The sequence below is a fragment of the Heptranchias perlo genome, chromosome 2 (assembly GCF_035084215.1).
Source record: "Heptranchias perlo isolate sHepPer1 chromosome 2, sHepPer1.hap1, whole genome shotgun sequence".
NCBI classification, from domain to species: Eukaryota; Metazoa; Chordata; class Chondrichthyes; order Hexanchiformes; family Hexanchidae; genus Heptranchias; species Heptranchias perlo.
In genome coordinates this window covers 144,525,704-144,544,081 of record NC_090326.1, presented here as the reverse complement: position 1 = coordinate 144,544,081, position 18,378 = coordinate 144,525,704, and the positions used below count along the sequence as shown (strand labels likewise).

The window sequence follows — 18,378 nt, the reverse complement described above, 5'->3', positions numbered from 1 at the left end:
GTGCGCAAATTGGCTGCTGCATTTCCTACATTACAACAGTGACTAAACTTCAAAAAGAAAAAGTAATTCATTGGCTGTAAAGAGCTTTGGGATGTCCTGAGATCGAGAAAGGCACTATACAAATACAAGTCTTTCTTTCCTTGTGTGAGTGCAGTGCAGCATGCATGCATGTCAGTTGTGGTGGCAGAGTTGGTTGTAAGCACACCTTTCAGCACTTAGGCATCAGAGATCGCATTATTCGCGTGCCCCACTAAGTATGGCATGCACTTTTTTGAAAGAACGAAAGAACTTGATTTATATAGTGCTTTCCCCCAGGACATCCCAAAGCACTTCATAGCGAATGGAATACTCTTGAAGTGTAGTCACTGTTGAAATGTAGGCAAACGTGGCAGCCAATTTCATACAGCAACGTCCCACAAACAGCAATGAGATAAATTACCAGATAATCCATTTTTCAGTGATGTTCGTTTGGCAATAAAGAGAGTGTAGAAAAGGAGAATGGTTGTCTCCAATGGTTTAAATCCCTTTGGCTACTGCACTTTACAAGTTGGGTTTATGTTGTGAATGCTGGTCCCTTCCCTCTCAAGTCCTTGAACGTTTTGACACCACCCAAATCGACGCCCATTTTTCCCGCAACTCCATGTTTAAATCTCTCCAATCAAGTCTCTGTGTCTGCCTCAGCACTGAAACCTCACTAATCAAAGTCACAAATGATATTCTTTGTGACTGTGACCGTACATGATCCCTCAACATCCTTCTCAACCTGTCTGCAGCCTTTGGCATGGTTGACCACACCATCCTCCTCCAGTCATGGCTGTTAAAAATTGGATAGCCATGTGGTGAAGGATAGAACACCACCGCCTGGTCTTTAGTTGCTTCCAAGCCTATTTCACAGATTCCCCTTACGCACACACCACACCCTTCTTATCCAACATCCAGTTCTGGATGAGTTGCAATTTCCCCCTGTTAAACATTGTGAAGACTGAAGTCCCCACCCACACAAACTCCATTCTTTCACCACTGATTCCAACCCGTTCCCCTGCCATTGTCTTGGGCTGAAGCAGACTGTTCGCAGGCTTGGTCTCCTATTTGACTCCCATCTGAGTTTCTGACACCCATATCCTCTCTATCAGAAAGACCGCCTACTTTCTGCTCCGAAAGGATTGTCGCTGTTTGCTGCCTCTGCCTCAGCCCATTTGCTACTGAAACCCCCATCCATGCTTTTGTCCCCTCCAGACTAAAGACTTCCAGTGTTCTCCTGGCAGCCTCTCATTCTCCATCCTCCATAAATTTGAACTCATCCAAAACTTTGCTGCTTGTATCCTAACCCACACCAAGTCCCACTCATCCATTACCCTTTGATCGCTGACCTGCATTGGTTCCCAGTTCCCAAATGCTTTCAATTTAGAATTCTCATCCTTGTGTTTAAATCCCTTCATGGCCTTGCCCCTGCCTTTCTCTGTCGCCTTCTCCAACCCTACGACCTTCTAATAACTCTGTGTTCCTCCAACTCTGGCTTCTCGTTTATCTCCCACTCCCTTCGCCCCAACATTGGCGGCTGTGCCTTCAGGTGTCTAGGCCCTAAGGTCTGGAATTTTGTCCTTAAAGCTCTCTGCCTCTCCACCTCCTTCTCCTCCTTTAAACCCACCTATTCGACCAAGCTTTTAGTTACTCCCTCCAAATATTTCCCTTTTTGGGTAGGTTCATTTTTTTCTGATGATGCTTCTGTGAAGCGACTTGGGACATTTTTCTACATGAAACGCGCTATATAAATGCAAGTTTTTTTTGGATGAGTTACTTAGTCACATATTTCCTGATATTTGACCTTGGTTTACAACCTACTTCATGTTTAAGTGGGTGAAGTATTACGACTGTTGGTATCTGTTATACATATACTTATATACATACCCATTGTAAAAAGTCTTTCAAATATCATTCACAAAGATGTATAGTAGCAATGTGTACAAAGTTCCCTAGTAGGACCAATTTAATTGGGAGATTTTTGTTCATTTTTAAATGACTAAATTTTGTTGTCTGCTGAGGCTGTTTCAGTGTAAAATACTAATCTGTACAAAGGCAGTGATGTGCTCCTATTTCTTGCCTGCTGAATGCTGTCATTATTACTGGTTACTAAGGCGACTTTTACCTTCCACCACATGATTCAGCAGCTTAGAAAGAAGAGAGTGTTGTGTTTGCTAATTGCTGATTTCAATGTGTGTTTACATATGGCGTTGACAGGATGGAGAATAGCTAAGTTCGGTTTGACGTAGGCGTTTGTTCATTGGCTATCCTGTTGTGTCTGTAATGCTTGCTGTAGCTCACTGGGGATAATTCTTCTCTGTAGATTGAAGCCCAGAGTTTTAATGCAAAGCTATTTCATTGTTGGAGGTTTCCTTGCTGAATCATTTTAAGGACTGCACCAGCTCAAACATTTGTCGTCTTGTTAAATTCCTTTAGCTGTGATGTGGATAAATATGGAGGTAAGACAGAAATCTTTTCTTTTGGGGTTGGTTAATGTTGTGCACGTTGGTGCCTTTTTTTTCATTTAAATTTAAATTGGTTTTGGTTTGGAGTATTTACACATTTTCAAATAGGCACGGTTTTGTGAGCGAACAGGTCTGGAAAAATGCTCAGTTTAGTAGCTATAACTGAAAGACTGTTTTGTTTTCAGCTAGTAATTATAAAACATGATATGCTAGTGTATTGCTGAACAATTACCTAAGTTTGAATCCAGGAGAAGCTTTTTTTTTTACTTAGTGAATTTTTGACATGGATATTTGCTTATGGTACAAATAACTATTTGTGTGTGAATTTGTAAAGATATTAAATATTTGCTTTGTTATATAATCTTCTTAATATGTGACTTTGAGATGTCCTTGTGCAGAGCAGCCAAAATAGCTCCAACTACAAATGTCTAACTGAAATGGGTTGATGTCTTGAACTCCCCATCCAAATTCTTCTTTGTTTTTGGTGCAGGGGGGTAGTAATGTCAGATTTTTGTTCTCCTGCATAGATGAAGACAGATTTCTCACCTGTAACATAACTGCTTGTGTCTCTTTGCACTGCTGCTTTTCACATTGGTTTACCATGTCCATTATATGTTTAGCACACTAATTCTGTTCCTCGATACAGTACCCACTTGCACCCTTCAATTTGAGGGCCTGAAGCTTGAGTGTACCTGATGCACGACTGCCTTGGTTCTTCACAGCTAGCTCTGGCTGGACCTCCTTAAACAATATTGCTTCTCCCTCTCAATGGCCAAATCCTCCTCCTACTGCAGTATTATCCCAGAGGCTGAAGATAATCCCAAACTCCTTTTTAATGAAAAACTGCTACTCCCACAAACTCATCCTCCAAAACTTTTCTTACCTGCATTCCTATCCACTTAAATTCTACTCCCCTATCACTCCCGCCCTTGCTTACCTCCATTGGCTCCCCATTTTCAGTGTATTGAATTCAAAATCTTTGCCCTTGTTTACAGATCCCTCCAAAGCCTTACCCTTTTTACCTTGAGATGAATCTATCAATTCTTTCACACCTGAAACTATTAACAAGGTGTTATGCTTATCCCCACTGGGACTGTTGCTACCAGCTCACTAGTAGTTAATTTATCAGTCCTGATTGCAAATGTGTAATAACGCATTATATCACACATTGAGTACACCAGCATACTAGAGGGAATAAAAACAGTACAGCTTTGAAATGTATTCAGCTTAAGAGAAAAATTTCCATCCATATTTAGGAACATAGGAACAGGAGTAGGCCATTCAGCCCCTCGTGCCTGCTCCGCCATTTGATAAGATCATGGCTCATCTGTGATCTAGCTCCATGTACCTGCCTTTGGCCCATATCCCTTAATACCTCTGGTTGCCAAAAAGCTATCCATCTCACATTTAAATTTAGCAGTTGAGCCAGTAACACTAAATAATAGCACTAAAGAGTGACAAATCCCCAGGACCAGATGGTTTCCATCCCAGGGTTTTAAAGGAAGTACGTGAGCAGATTGCAGATGCTCTAACTATAATCTTTCAAAGTTCTCTAGATTCAGGATCTGTCCCTCTAGATTGGAAAATTGCACATGTCACTCTGCTTTTTAAGAAAGGAGGGAGAGGGAAACCGGGGAATTGTAGACCAGTTAGCCTAACACCTGTTGTGGGGAAATTGCTGGAGTCTATAATTGAGGATAGGGTGACTGAACACCTCGAGAATTTTCAGTTAATCAGGGAGAGCCAGCATGGATTTCTGAAAGGTAGATCGTGCCTGACAAATCTGATTGAATTTTTTGAAGAGGTGACTAAAGTAGTGGACAGTGGAATGTCAATAGATGTTATTTATATGGACTTCCAGAAGGCATTTGATAAGGTCCCACATAAGAGACTGTTAGCTAAGTTAGAAACCCATGGAATTGAGGGAAAAGTACGGACTTGGTTAGGAAGTTGTCTGAGCGAAAGGCGACAGAGAGTAGGGATAATGGGTAAGTATTCACATTGGCAGGATGTGACAAGTGGAGTCCTGCAGGGATCTGTCTTGGGGCCTCAATTATTCACAATATTTATGAACGACTTAGATGAAGGCATAGAAAGTCTTATATCTAAGTTTGCCAATGACACAAAGATTGGTGGCATTGTAAGCAGTGTAGATGAAAACATAAAATTACAAAGGGATATTGATAGATTAGGTGAATGGGCAAAACCGTGGCAAATGGAATTCAATGTAGACAAATGTGAGGTCATCCACTTTGGATCAAAAATGGATAGAACAGGGTACTTTCTAAATGGTAAAAAGTTAAAAACAGTGGATGTCCAAAGGGACCTTGGGGTTCAGGTACATAGATAATTGAAGTGTCATGAACAGGTGCAGAAAATAATCAAGAAGGCTAATGGAATGCTGGCCTTTATATCACGAGGACGAGAGTACAAGGGGGCAGAAATTATGCTGCCGCTATACAAAACCCTGGTTAGACCGCACCTGGAGTACTGTGAGCAGTTCTGGGCACCGCACCTTCGGAAGGACATATTGGCCTTGGAGGGAGTGCAGCGTCGGTTTACTAGAATGATACCCTTCAAGGATTAAGTTACGAGGAGAGATTACACAAATTGGGGTTGTATTCTCTAGAGTTTCGAAGATTAAGGGGTGATCTGATCGAAGTTTATAAGATATTAAGGGGAACGGATAGGGTGGATAGAGAGAAACTATTTCCGCTGGTTGAGGATTCTCGGAGTAGGGGGCACAGTCTAAAAATTAGAGCCAGACCTTTCAGGAGCGAGATTAGAAAACATTTCTCCACACACAGGGTGGTAGAAGTTTGGAACTCTCTTCCGCAAATGGCAATTGATACTAGCTCAATTGCTAAATTTAAATGTGAGATAGATAGCTTTTTGGCAACCAAAGGTATTATGGGATATGGGCCAAAGGCAGGTATATGGAGTTAGATCACAGATCAGCCATGATCTTATCAAATGGCGGAGCAGGCACGAGGGGCTGAATGGCCTACTCCTGTTCCTATGATCGCTAGTGCCTAGATGTTCCCCTACACTTCTTTACCTGTTCAGGTTCATTTCCCATTACTAGATCCAGAAGTGATTCCCCTCTCGTGTTTCTCACATACTGGGTAAGAAAGTAGTCCTGTACGCACTGTAAAAACTGCATTCCCTTTTCCCCTTTCCCTACTTCTTGCCAGTTTATTTGGGGGTAATTGAAATCTCCCACTACTATTATTCGATATCTTTTGCTCATGTCATGGATTTGCCCTCATATTTCTTCCTCTACTTCCCTTCCACTATAAGGTGATTTGTAGAATACCCCTATTAATGTGATTGATCCCTTTTCTTTTGTCACAATCCATATGTTAATGTTAGTTATGTCCCTTTTTGTACTGCCATTATGCTGCCTCTATTTAGTATAGCTACTTCCTTCCTTCTTCCTCTTCCCTCCCTATCCTTTTTAAATGTTATATCCTGCAATAATTAACTGCCAGTCCTATTCTTCCTACTACATCTGGCTCCTCGCTCCGAATTATTGCCACCAGTGCCCCTGTTTTGTTTCGGATGCTGTGCACATTGCTGTATTCGCAATCTAATTTGTTTTTATTAATTGTTTCCCTCACTTTATTTTAAGTCATTTGATCCTTATGTTCTATAAGTGTTTTTGTTCCCTACCTGTTTATGTTACCTTTATTCCTTACCTTGATCTGTCCTAGAATCATCGAAAGGTTACAGCACAGAAGGAGGCCATTCGGCCATCGAGTCCACACCTTTACTCCTTTTTCTTTTATCTTCAGACTTTGTTATTTTCATCAGATCCCCACCCTGTCTTACTATTTTAAAGTCTTAGCCACAATCTTATTTATTCCTTCTGCTAGGACATTGGTCCTTTGAAGGAAATTAGTGATGTGAATGTGGAGAAATACATCCTCAGGATGCCCCAAAGCACTTCACAACCAATGAAATACTTTCCAAGTGTATCACTCTTGTATTGTAGGGAAACTATGAATGTCAGCAAACATGACTCTGCTCATCAGCATGTAAAATCTATAGCACGGGATGGAGAATTACTTTTCATTATCTTCGCCATCACAGAATGCCAATCATGAGCCAGAATTGGGCCCTTGTGATTATGCACAAACTCCACACATGCACAGAGTGTAGTGGTGACCTCAGAAGAGAGTTAAGGATTGATGGATTTTTGTCAGCAAACGTTGCCGCATCTTGGTGTATGTGTGCAGTCCAGCAGCTGAACCTGGAAAATTCTTGGTTTGTGTGGCTCATTACTAGAAGGCAATGCATTTAGCCTCGATTAATGTTGATCAAGTTCCCTAACTACCAGGAGAAGATTAAAGAATGGTTGCTATTCAGAATAAGACTATCAATTTTGGTTGTACTATTTAGCAAGTTCTTATTTTTGGATTGCAATCTAATTTGATGTGGTTGCTCAATAGAGGAGAGGTCATTCATTTCTCTTTGGGGAATAACTGCACAGCACAATTGAATAGTTTGCAATTTGCTCATCAGTCTGCCACTGGGTGTTGATCACTAACCAGCACAGCACCCATGTGCTGGTGCACGCGGAAAGGCAAACATAAGAACACGTGAAAATGGCAGGTAGGAAAAGACCAGCTGGTCCATCACGCCTCCCCACACTTGTGGATGACTACAGCATTATGACTAGACACTTCCTACCACTCAGCCCCTCAGTCAAGATCCGGTACAGCTCCCTCTTGAAGGCATGCAGAGAGTCAGCACACACCGCACCAGCCGGCAACGCAGTCCAGAGGCTCACTACTGTCTGGGGGAAAGAAGAACTGCCTAACATCCAGGCTGTTTGTACTTTTTGCGTAATTGAAATGCATGCCCCTGGTCTTCCCCAATCTGTCAAACTGGAATAATCGATCAATAGGCACACTATCCAGCCCATCTGTTGTTTTATAAACCTCTATCAGGTTGCCTCTAAGTTTATGTTGCTCCAGAGTAAATAGACCCAGTTCTTTAAGCCTATCTGAGTAACTAAGGTAACACACAGTCTGTGCATGTGCGCAAGCAATTTGTAGGGCCTGTTGCAGCAACTTTGGCAAAGGGGCCAAAGGCAGTTGGAGTGCTGAGCTGCAGACTGAACATAGTAAATGTTGAATGCCAGTTACATTTTTAGTAAACTTGCAGTGCATGTAAATGAATCCAGGAAGTCAGTTCAGTATTGTATTTGGCCAAGCTGAGAAGTGTACTTTATCAAAAGCAAAATACTGCAATGCTGGAAATCTGAAATAACAACAGAAAATGCTGGAAAAGCTCAGCAAGTGAGGCAGCATCTTTGGAGAAAGAAACAGAGTTAAGTTTCAGGTCGAAGACCTTTCATCAGAAGTGTACATTATCTCCTGATATTATCAAATCAACCGTGGTAGGATGAAAATATTTGCATTGTTATCGAAATTGAATATTGCTCAAATTTCATGTAAACTGGATACAGCTACAGGACATCCTTAATTCATAAATCGACTAGTTACTTTAAAACTTGATTTGTATACAATTTATTCAGTTTAAAAGGGAGCACAGTGATATTTTGTTCCTTTTTTAAAAAAAAAGTCGAGGGTACCCAGCTGGAGAAATGATGCATGGGGAAACTTACAGCTAGGACACCTTTTTCCCATTCGGGGGAAAATACAAGAATAGTGAAAGCCCATGTACTGATATTTGTCATGAATGTTTTATATTAAATTGGAGAGAAATAATCCCCTGTTAATATGTTCAGTAACTGTCTGTGGCTGCATAATGCATGTATGGTAAACTGAACTCCCACAACAAGCTGGTGGTAAATGTGTACTGTAAGAATAGCCTACTCTTCATTCATTCATTCATTCATTTATTTCAAAGTATCTGATAGTTCATTTTTTTAGCACTAAATTCCCACTTTGCATTATCAACATTGTTTCATTTAAATTATTTTAGTGCAGAGGATGATTTTAAAATATTAGTATTCTGTAAATGCACTTTCATTATCCTTTTTAAGTATTTTCCTCTCTCTTAATGGAAAAATTTGTGTTAGCTATGTGTTTCCCATCCAAATTTTCTCCTGCTATTTTGCTGGGCAAGCAACTTGCTTCCAGGCCTCTGCCAATACGCCTGGTTTCTTGGCTAGCAGGAGATCATATTTAGGCTGACTTCCTATGCACTTCACTTGACTGAAATGGAAATTTTACCATATTGAGTATTAGTCATGATCTTACATCTGTGTGTTAGTGCATCAATGCGCTACATCACTAGCAGTTTGTGGATATATATATATTTATATTATGTGTAATGGTTTAACAGCTTGGGCTTCTGTGCCTTTTTTTCAGAACAATTTTCAAATATTGCTGTGGTGGCATATGCTGCAAAAATGCACTGAAATGTGATCAAATATCCTGCCTCCCCCAATCTGTTAAAGAAATAGTCACTGATTCTGATTTTCATTTGGCATTCCACAATTTACTGATTAATGCACAATTTACTGATTAATCCCCACTGGTAAGATTGCCACTTCCAAGTTCAGTTGTAAATTATACTGTACTTGTAATTATATAGCACCTTATTGAATCAAAGCACTTCATATAATGAATCAGCTTTTGAAATGCAACGATTGTTATGTAGATAGCTGTTTTGGGCAGCAGCAAGCCACAAATATCAATCAGATGAATGACCAGTTAAACTGCTTTTGAGGAAGGAATGTTTGCCTAAACACCAGGAGAACTCCCAGCTCCTCCTTGAAAAGTGCCAAGGCATTTTCGGACAGGTTACTTGCTACCGTTACCTAATCTGCATTGTTCTCACATGCCAGAGGCTGTTCAACTTGGATACTTGCTGCGGACATAGTTACAGCCTGGTCGGTGCGAGATTTACACCATCTCCCCTGGATTTTCAAGGACCATCTGGATGGTGTGGAAATCGCAATGCTTTCTAAGGCACGTGGCTCTCTCTGTGGGGTCAAACCCATTACAGGGCAACTAATCTCCACAAAAGGGAAAGAACGCTCCTTGGGGCTCTCGCCTGCTTCTCAGATCATTTGCATTGCATCACTGGACCACCGTAAGATGCCTGACTTTGCCACGCCGGATTAGGGTATCTGAACCCAATGCCCTGCTGAGGGCAATGGAAGCCATTGCCTGTCGCTTCAGAATGGGATTCCCAATCTTATGGGACTGACCCACGTGCAACTGCAGTTCATGTGGAGCCTGTCTTTACTTCTAAGTTCTCGTTTGAATATTTTCTACTACCACCAAGATCTGCACCTGCGGCGACTCCATCCAGGCTCACACCCTTGGCTTTCCTGCTCACTGCAATAGGTCTCCTACTTGTTGTAGTTTAATACTCTCAATTCTGTCTCTTTATTGCCAGTGCCTGATGCTCATTTTCAGGGCGAGTTGATTCAGCAGCTGACTTGTTCCACACTCTTTAGTGCATCCTGACTTCTGTGGCCAACGTCCTGCTGTCGATATCAGCCAACACCTTTTAAGGTGTCTAACGAGTATTGGCATTGGGCGCCTTAACCCAGTGTATGGTTCACCCTGCAGCTTCCGTTCTGCTGATTAAAAGTGGCTTGGCTAAACTGCTCAGCCTAATAGTTAATTTTATGGTGAGGATGAGTGCTATAGAAGTGACTCCAAAAACTATTGTGAATAATAGCCATTTAATTACAAAATAAAATTTCTGAACCATTGCACAGAAATGCTCTTTATGTGACTGTTAATTACAGCAATATTTTATTATTGGGAAGAGGCAGGGGATTTGAATCATTAAGACAGCTTTGTAGAGGCCAAAGCTGTCATAATTATATGACGAAAGCCTTGGTCTTCAAATATTTACATAATGCCACTCAACTCTTAATATTTTTTGTATAGATTTCAGACCAATTTTTCAAAGCTTATTTTGCTGTGTCCATTTTGGTATTTATAACAACTACTTTTTTTGGCCCCTATGCTTTTTTGTCAAGGAGAGTGGGATACTGTTCCATAACTGAACCAAAGTGAAAGCCACTTGGCCACTCAACGTGAGTTGAGCTTCTGTGAGATGAAACCTTGTATTCCAGCAGAAATTTGGTTGTCCTTATTTGCTATATTTAAATGTACTGAAACTAGTTTTGGGACTACTGTTTGATAACTCTTCACTCTACTGCTGGAAGCCTGGTCCTAGCTCAACTTTTCAGGAGTATTTTTTTCTTTGTCATCGGAACAGGAGTAGGCCATTTAGCCCCTCGAGCCTGTTCCGCATTCACTGAGATCATGGCTGATCTGTGACCTCACTTCATATATCCGCCTTAGCCCCATATCCCTTAATACCTTTGGTAAACAAAGATCTATCAATCTCAGATTTAAAATTAATAATTGAGTTAGCACCAACTGCTGTTTGCGGAAGAGAGTTCCAAACTTCTGCCACCCTTAGCGTGTCGAAGTGTTTCCTAACTTCACTCCTGAAAGTCCTGGCTCTGATTTTTAGTCTGTGTCCCCTAGTCCTAGACTCCCCAACCAGTGGAAATAGTTTCTCTCTATCTACCCAATCAGTTCTCCTTAATATTTTGAAAACTTCGATCAAATCTTAATCTTTTAAATTCCAGGGGTACAACCCTGGTTTGTGTAATCCCTCCTCGTAATTTAACCCTTAGAGTCCAGGTATCGTTCTAGTTAATCTACGCTGCACTCCCACAAAGGCCATTATATCCTTCCTAAGGTGCGGTGTCCAGAATTGAACACAGTACTCCAGGTATGGTCTAACCAGGGCTTTGTACAGCTATGGCATAACTTCTACCCCCTTGTACTCTAGCCCTCTAGATATAAAGACCAGCATTCCATTAGACTTTTTGATTATTTTCTGTACCTGTCCATGACATTTTAATGATCTATGTACATGGACTCCTAAGTCTCTTTGGATGTCCACTGTTTTGAGCTTTTCATTTAGAAAATACTCTGATCTATCCTTTTTAGGTCCAAAGTGACATGTTGGCCTTTATTACAAGGGTTGGAGTACAAGAGTAAGGAAGTCTTACTGCAGTTGTACAGGGCTTTGGTGAGACCTCACCTGGAGTACTGCATACAGTTTTGGTCTCCTTACTAAGGAAGGATATACTTACCTTATAGGCAGTGCAACGAAGGTTCACTAGACTAATTCCTGGGATGAGAGTGTTGTCCTATGAGGAGAGATTGAGTTGAATGGGCCTATGCTGTCTGGAGTTTAGAAGAATGAGAGGTGATCTCATTGAAACATAGAAGATTCTGAGGGGGCTTAACAGGGTAGATGCTGAGAGGTTGTTTTCCCTGGCTGGGGAGTCCAGAACTAGGGCATAGTTGGGGTCATCCATTTAAGACTGAGATGAGGAAGAATTTTTTCACTCACAGGGTTGTGAAACTTTGCAGTTCTCTACCCCAGAGGGCTGTGGATGCTGAGTCGTTGAGTATATTCAAGGCTGAGATAGATAGATTTTTGGACTGTCGGGGACTCAAGAGATATGGGGATCGGGGAGGAAAGTGGAGTTGAGGTCAAAGATCAGCCGTGATCTTATTGAATGGCGGCGCAGGCTCGAGCTCCTATTTCTGACGTTCTTAAATCTCATTATTAAATCTAATATGGCCTGCCCCCTTGTTGGTTCTAGTATATTTTTGAAGAATAAATTTGCTACTTTTCTGACATGAGCTTGTCTGCTTATCCCAATCAATATGAAAGTTAAAATCCCCCATTCAAACCACTCTGCTTTTACTACATGCTTGTCTATTCTCTACATTTATACATTCTGCCACTTCACAGCTGCTACAGGGGTCCTATACACAATTCCCACTACAGTCTTATATCCTTTTTTTATTTCTTAATTCTACCCATAATGTCTCTGCTGCCTGCTTACCTCTTGTTATATTGACGAACCGGATTCTTTCCCCTCAGTCTGGTTCAGTAAAATCTGAAGTCGAATACATTTTAAAGTTCATCGCAACTTTAATAGCAGGGTTCTTAGTCTGCAGCATTGATTTGAACTCCTGATAGAGTCCCTCTATGCTGGCAGAGCAAGAACAAAAACATACAGAAATCCACACGTTTTTATACAAATCAATAGGGTTGGAACATACTTAACGAGGGTCAACACCAATCATAAGCCGGGCACAGGTTGCCATGCGAGGTTACATTATTTCCGGCCAATCATAGATAATCATGTGCTGACCATGTTGCTGTTAGACATCAAAGGGGATACTTCCTCACCTTCCAACTTGGAATGTTCTTCCCTGTCCCTTCTGTTCCTTATCTCCCAACCTGGAATGTCTTTCAACTTTGGCTAAGCTCGTTACCTATATTGATCTGCCATAAACATGGAGACATTCAGACCAGTCCTTGAATCACATCAAAGACTCTACATTGCTAAGACCATGCAAACCTGCTGACTACGCAAACATATGGCCCAGCAGGAGGCCAGGCCACCTGTACCAATCTCAGTTACTAACTAATTAACCCTTTCTAATCATTTTGCATTCTGCTTCTTTGCCACGTAGGCATCTTAATATTTTACTGAAAACTGACCACGTAGGGATTCTCAATATCCTCTCTTATGATTGAAGTAATTTCATCCTTAATCACTAGTTCTTGCGAAAATATATGCATTCATGTCTGAGTGAGCCTAACACAACTCGTGCTTATAGCCAAAAGCACATTGCAACTAATAGCAATGTAGAAAGGTGAGTTAATGGGAAACCATCTGGTCTTGAATTAACCTTGAACATGCTACAAAATATTTTTGCAGCCATTAAAGATTGCAAGGTGTGTGGTTGTTGATTATAATGAAAATGAGCGGTTGACCTTGGCATTTTTGACTGTATTCATTCTGTTGATTGATCAACCTATTAATTGCTCACATTTATTTGTTAGGTTTTGGGTAGCAAGGGAAATCATTTTTTTTACACAAGGTATTTGGAACAAGTTTGCTTATAAAATACATTTTTCTGCATTTCAAAGTACTTTGGAAGCTTGGTGGATGTTACTTAGATTTCAGTAAAGCTTTTGATAAAGTATCATTGGTCCACAAGGTAGGAAGGCTGACATTGATGATGGAGTGCTTCTCAAATAGATCAAAATTGGCTAAAATGGAGGAAGCAACGGGTTGTTTTATGTGGAGCTGGATCAACCTGGAAGGAGGTAACTAACATGTTGCATCAAGAATCAGTGCTAGAGCTGTTGCTGCTTATAACGTTATATAAATAACTTGGAAATCTAACAGGAACAAAATCTCTCCCACGTTTGCGATATACCAAACTGGGAGGACTGTAAATTACAAGAAATGGACTGATCGAATATAGAAGGACTGGATAGATTGGGGAGCTGGGCTAATGTTTGGCAGAAGTCATTTTATGTAGACAAATTTGCATTATTTTTGCTTTCTGCCCCTGCAGAATGCTTGGACTTGTGGATTAATGATCACAATTGGAATACTGCTACTGGATTAAATGTAGCCTTGTGTTATGCAATGACACTCTGGATAAATGGAATACATTGTATACAGACCAGAGTTATGACAGGCTGAAACAACTACTGAATTAGGTTTATTTACAAAATCAAACTGAACATATTGTGGAGTATAAGGCAACTATCATTTACAACATAGAGATCATCAGAGTTCTTCTCTAGTAATTAGAATTGTCACTGAAAATGAAAACAAAGTCATGATGACTGGCATAGTGAATGTTAACGTTAACAGTCTAGACTTCTCGAAGCCCTTGGTAACAGAATATTGTCTTGAACCATATCCCTTGATTAAAGAGTTTCACATGAAATACATAAAGTAAATACTCCCAGATCTTTAGACTGAACATCCTTCAGAATCCAGCAAGAAATAAAGATTCTGTAGATTGAAGCTCCTTTTATCTTCTTCATTTCTTTGAAGCAGGGAGTCAGAGAAACTTTGAAGACATTACCAAATTAAAATGAAATAAATTTAGGATAGTGCCTGGCTATTGTCACCCTACCAGTTAACAGAGAACCGCAACAAAATTACATATCTGTCTGGCATTATATAATAATGAAATTCATATAAACAATAACTGATTCTGAACTGAATGATTGGGACCAATTCACAGACTCCCATCCCTTTAAGGTGTGCAAAACACAGGACCTGACCTGTACCATAAGCTAGTTAACTAAAAGCAAAGGCAAGCAACCTCTTTTTGAAAGAACAAAAAAGTCAGTATTTCTTTTTGGAAGAATGTGGTGCCATTTGTCTGCCTACTTAATCTATCTAACTTGTATCTCCCGTGGTATTGTTTATAGTAAGTCAGTTGATTCACTGTTTTGTAATGACAGGAGTGTTATATTGGGTAATGTATAGTGTTTTATTCTGCTGTTAAGGTGAGGCTGAATCCCTTTAAGGTCACAAAAGTCGAATTGCAGTTGGTAAACACAGGGTACAGTCAGTCACAATTTAATTGCTCAGATTCAAAGCTTCTTGCAAATTTTAGGCTGCAGGTCAGAACTCTGGATGAAATACCTAAATTTCTGTTTTTTGGTCTGATTGCTGAAGTGAGTTAGAGCCTACATACATTCTGGTTCCTGTGTCAATAAGGTTTATGTTGTTGTGAGTGTTTCATGGTACATTGCAAATGATTGGCATTCTGTATCTTTAAATACTTTTTTTTTGAACAGTGTCACTGAAATTTACATATACACTCTACTCTGCATAATTCAAAGCTAATTTTGTGCAAACAAATATGAATTAGCAGTGCAAATAAATTGAGTTTAATGGAACAGCACATAATACACTACAGCAAAAGTTTTTAAAAAAAAGTCATAAAACATGAAAACAATTACTAAAATACACATGATCGAAACTTGAGCACCATACAATCTGTGCACTATACAAGACTTTATCAACATTAACAGTGAATGCAAAACATATCTCTGGTCGTCACAATAGAGAACTCTTGCTGCACGCGTCGGCCCTCAATGCCTGTGTAGGATCCTTAACTGTGTCACGTCGCTGCTCGCTGTGCTGGTGGGATGAATTTACAGTGCAGTTGGCAATCGATTCCACTTACAGATCCTCTCAAAGAATCATGTGCATTGCCTGCAGAACTTCCACCTAAATTAGCACACATGTATTATGAGTGGTAATAACTTCGCACCAAACATTTCTTGCAGTGGTGTTTCAAAGCATAAATCAAAAAGGCATCCATTAGTTGCATCGGACGTTGTGTTAAGTGGTAAAAACAGCTCTGTTATATTTAGATGCGGGCACTTTATATGGGTCCTACAATTACCAACAATCAAAGCAACTTTTCCACTTTGCAGTGCCATGCTTCGATCAAAGTGGTGCAGTCACTTCCAAAAAAGAGCACCAGTCATACATGCTGTTTTGTTACTCTTGTAGATTACTGGCAGAGTAAAAACACTATGAAAACATTGAAGGTTTTTGGAATTACCAATCACCAACGGCATTCTTTTTCCCCCAGTCATGCTAGCGCAAACTATGATGGTAATTCACTACTTTTTTTTCATCGAGCACTAACATCGAACTTGGGTACAGCTTGTAAAAAAAATGTCAGTTTCAATAACAATTTACATTTATATAGCCCTTTAAGGTAGAAGGGTGCATCACAAAGCCAAAGAAGTGGTGACCAAAAGCTTGGTCGAAGAGGCGGGTTTTAAGGAGATTAGGCGGAGATTAGGGAGGGAATTTCAGAACGTGGGGCCTAAGCGGCTGAAAGCACGACCACCAATAGTGGGACGAAGGGAGTGGGGGATGCATAGGCAGAGGAACAGGGAGTTTGAGAGGAGGAATTGTAGGGCTGGAGGGGGATTGTAAGGCTGGAGGGAAGGGCAAGGCTATGAAGGGATTTAAACACGAGGATAAGAATTTTAAATTGGAGGCATTGGGGGACCCGTTGCCAATGTATGTCAGTAAGAACAGGGGTGATGGGTGAGCAGGACTTGATGTGGGATAGCATGCATTCGAGTTTTGGATGAGCGGCCACGAGAGCATTAAAATAGTCGAGTCCGGAGGTGACAAAGGCATGGATGTGGGTTTCACCATGGCTGATGCAGGGGCGGAGATGAATGATGTTATGGAGGTTGAAGTAGGTGGTCTTTGTGATGGAGAGGATATGGGGTTGAAAGCTCAGCTCAGGGTGAAAGAGAACACTGAGATTGCAAACGGTATGTTTCAGTCTGAGAAAATGACCAGGTACTGGGATGGAATCAGTGGCCAGAAATTTGTGGCAAGCGCTAAGATGATGACTTCAGTTTTCTCAATGTTTATCGAGGAAATTGCCGCACATCCAAGACCGGATATTAGACGTGCGTTTTGACAACACAGGCACAGGAAGGGTCGAGAGTGGTGGTGGAGGAATAGAGATGGACAACATCAGAATACACGTGGAAGTTGATCCCATATCTCAGGATGGTGTTTCATCTGCACTAAATATGTCTTTGGGCTTATTTTGAGATAAGATTTCATGCTTTTATCATCCCATTCAGTTGTTGATGCTTTCTGTGGGACTGTCACTTGTCTCTCCATATGTGGACCTGAATTTGAAGCGGTTGACTCACAGTGCAGAAACAAGATTGGTTCCAAATTCTTTGGCCTGTTTACTTGCCTTTTCCAGCGTACCTGGAGAAGGTTAGCTGCTCTGACGTGCTTGAACGAGCTCACCAAACCTGATTTGAAATTGGCACAAGCTGAGGTGCGCATCCTCGTCTTTGGCTGCAAAAACTCGGCCGGTAATCAGCAGTGATTCTCTTCTAGTTTTTCGGGTAGATGGCAAGAGTAGTTGGAGGATTGTTAAATTTCTGTGCTCCTCTACATAGTTGATGATTTATTTTTCCTCAGTGGTGAAAGGTCTTGTACTTCTGACATGTTCTCAAACTGCTCTCTGTTCCCACTCAATGACACACTGAACTCAGGTGGGGGAGGGCAGTGGATGGTGAGCATGTATTGAATTTGAATAAAGTGGTGTATTTCATTGGTCAAGCCCCGATTTTGGCACCAAGTCACACTAGAATTATTTGACCTTTTAATGATAATGAAGCAGTCTGTGCCCGCATGCAGCAAGACCTGGACAACATCCAGACATGGGCTGATAAGTGGCAAGTAACATTTGCGCCAGGCAATGACCATCTCCAACAAGAGAGAGTCTAACCACCTCCCCTTGACATTCAACGGCATTACCATCGCCGAATCCCTCACCATCAACATCCTGGGGGTCACCATTGACCAGAAACTTAACTGGACCAGCCTCATAAATACTGTGGCTACAAAAGCAGGTCAGAGGCTGGTTATTCTGGGTGAGTGACTCACCTCCTGACTCCCCAAAGCTTTGCCACCATCTACAAGGCACAAGTCAGGAGTGTGATGGAATACTCTCCACTTGCCTGCATAAGTGCAGCTCCAACAACACTCAAGAAGCTCGACACCATCCAGGCCAAAGCAGCCCGCTTGATTGAAAGCACCCTAAACATTCACTTCCTTCACCGGCGCACCGTGGCTGCAGTATGCACCATCTGCAGGATGCCCTGCAGCAACTCGCCAAGGCTTCTTTGACAGCACCTCCCAAACCCGCGACCCCTACCACCTAGAAGGACAAGGGCAGCAGGCACATGGGAACAACACCTCTTGCACGTTTCCCTCCAAGTCATACACCACCCCGACTTGGAAATATATCGCCGTTCCTTCATCGTCGCTGGGTCAAAATCCTGCAACTCCCTACCTAAAAGCACTGTGGGAGAACCTTCACCACACGGACTGCAGCAGTTCAAGAAGGCGGCTCACCCCACCTACTCAAGGGCACTTAGGGATGGGCAATAAATGCTGGCCTTGCCAGCGACGCCCACATCCCATGAACGAGTTTAAAATTTTTTTTTACCAGAATTCATGATAACAGCGAATTTTCAA

The 18,378-nt window shown here is 41.3% G+C and overlaps 1 protein-coding gene across 4 annotated transcripts in view; it reads left to right on the top strand.

Annotated features, from left to right (window-relative positions):
• Window positions 1–18,378, top strand: part of wdr37 (WD repeat domain 37) — a 129,293-nt gene that overhangs the window by 27,121 nt on the left and 83,794 nt on the right. The gene's annotated exons all lie outside the window — the stretch shown is intronic.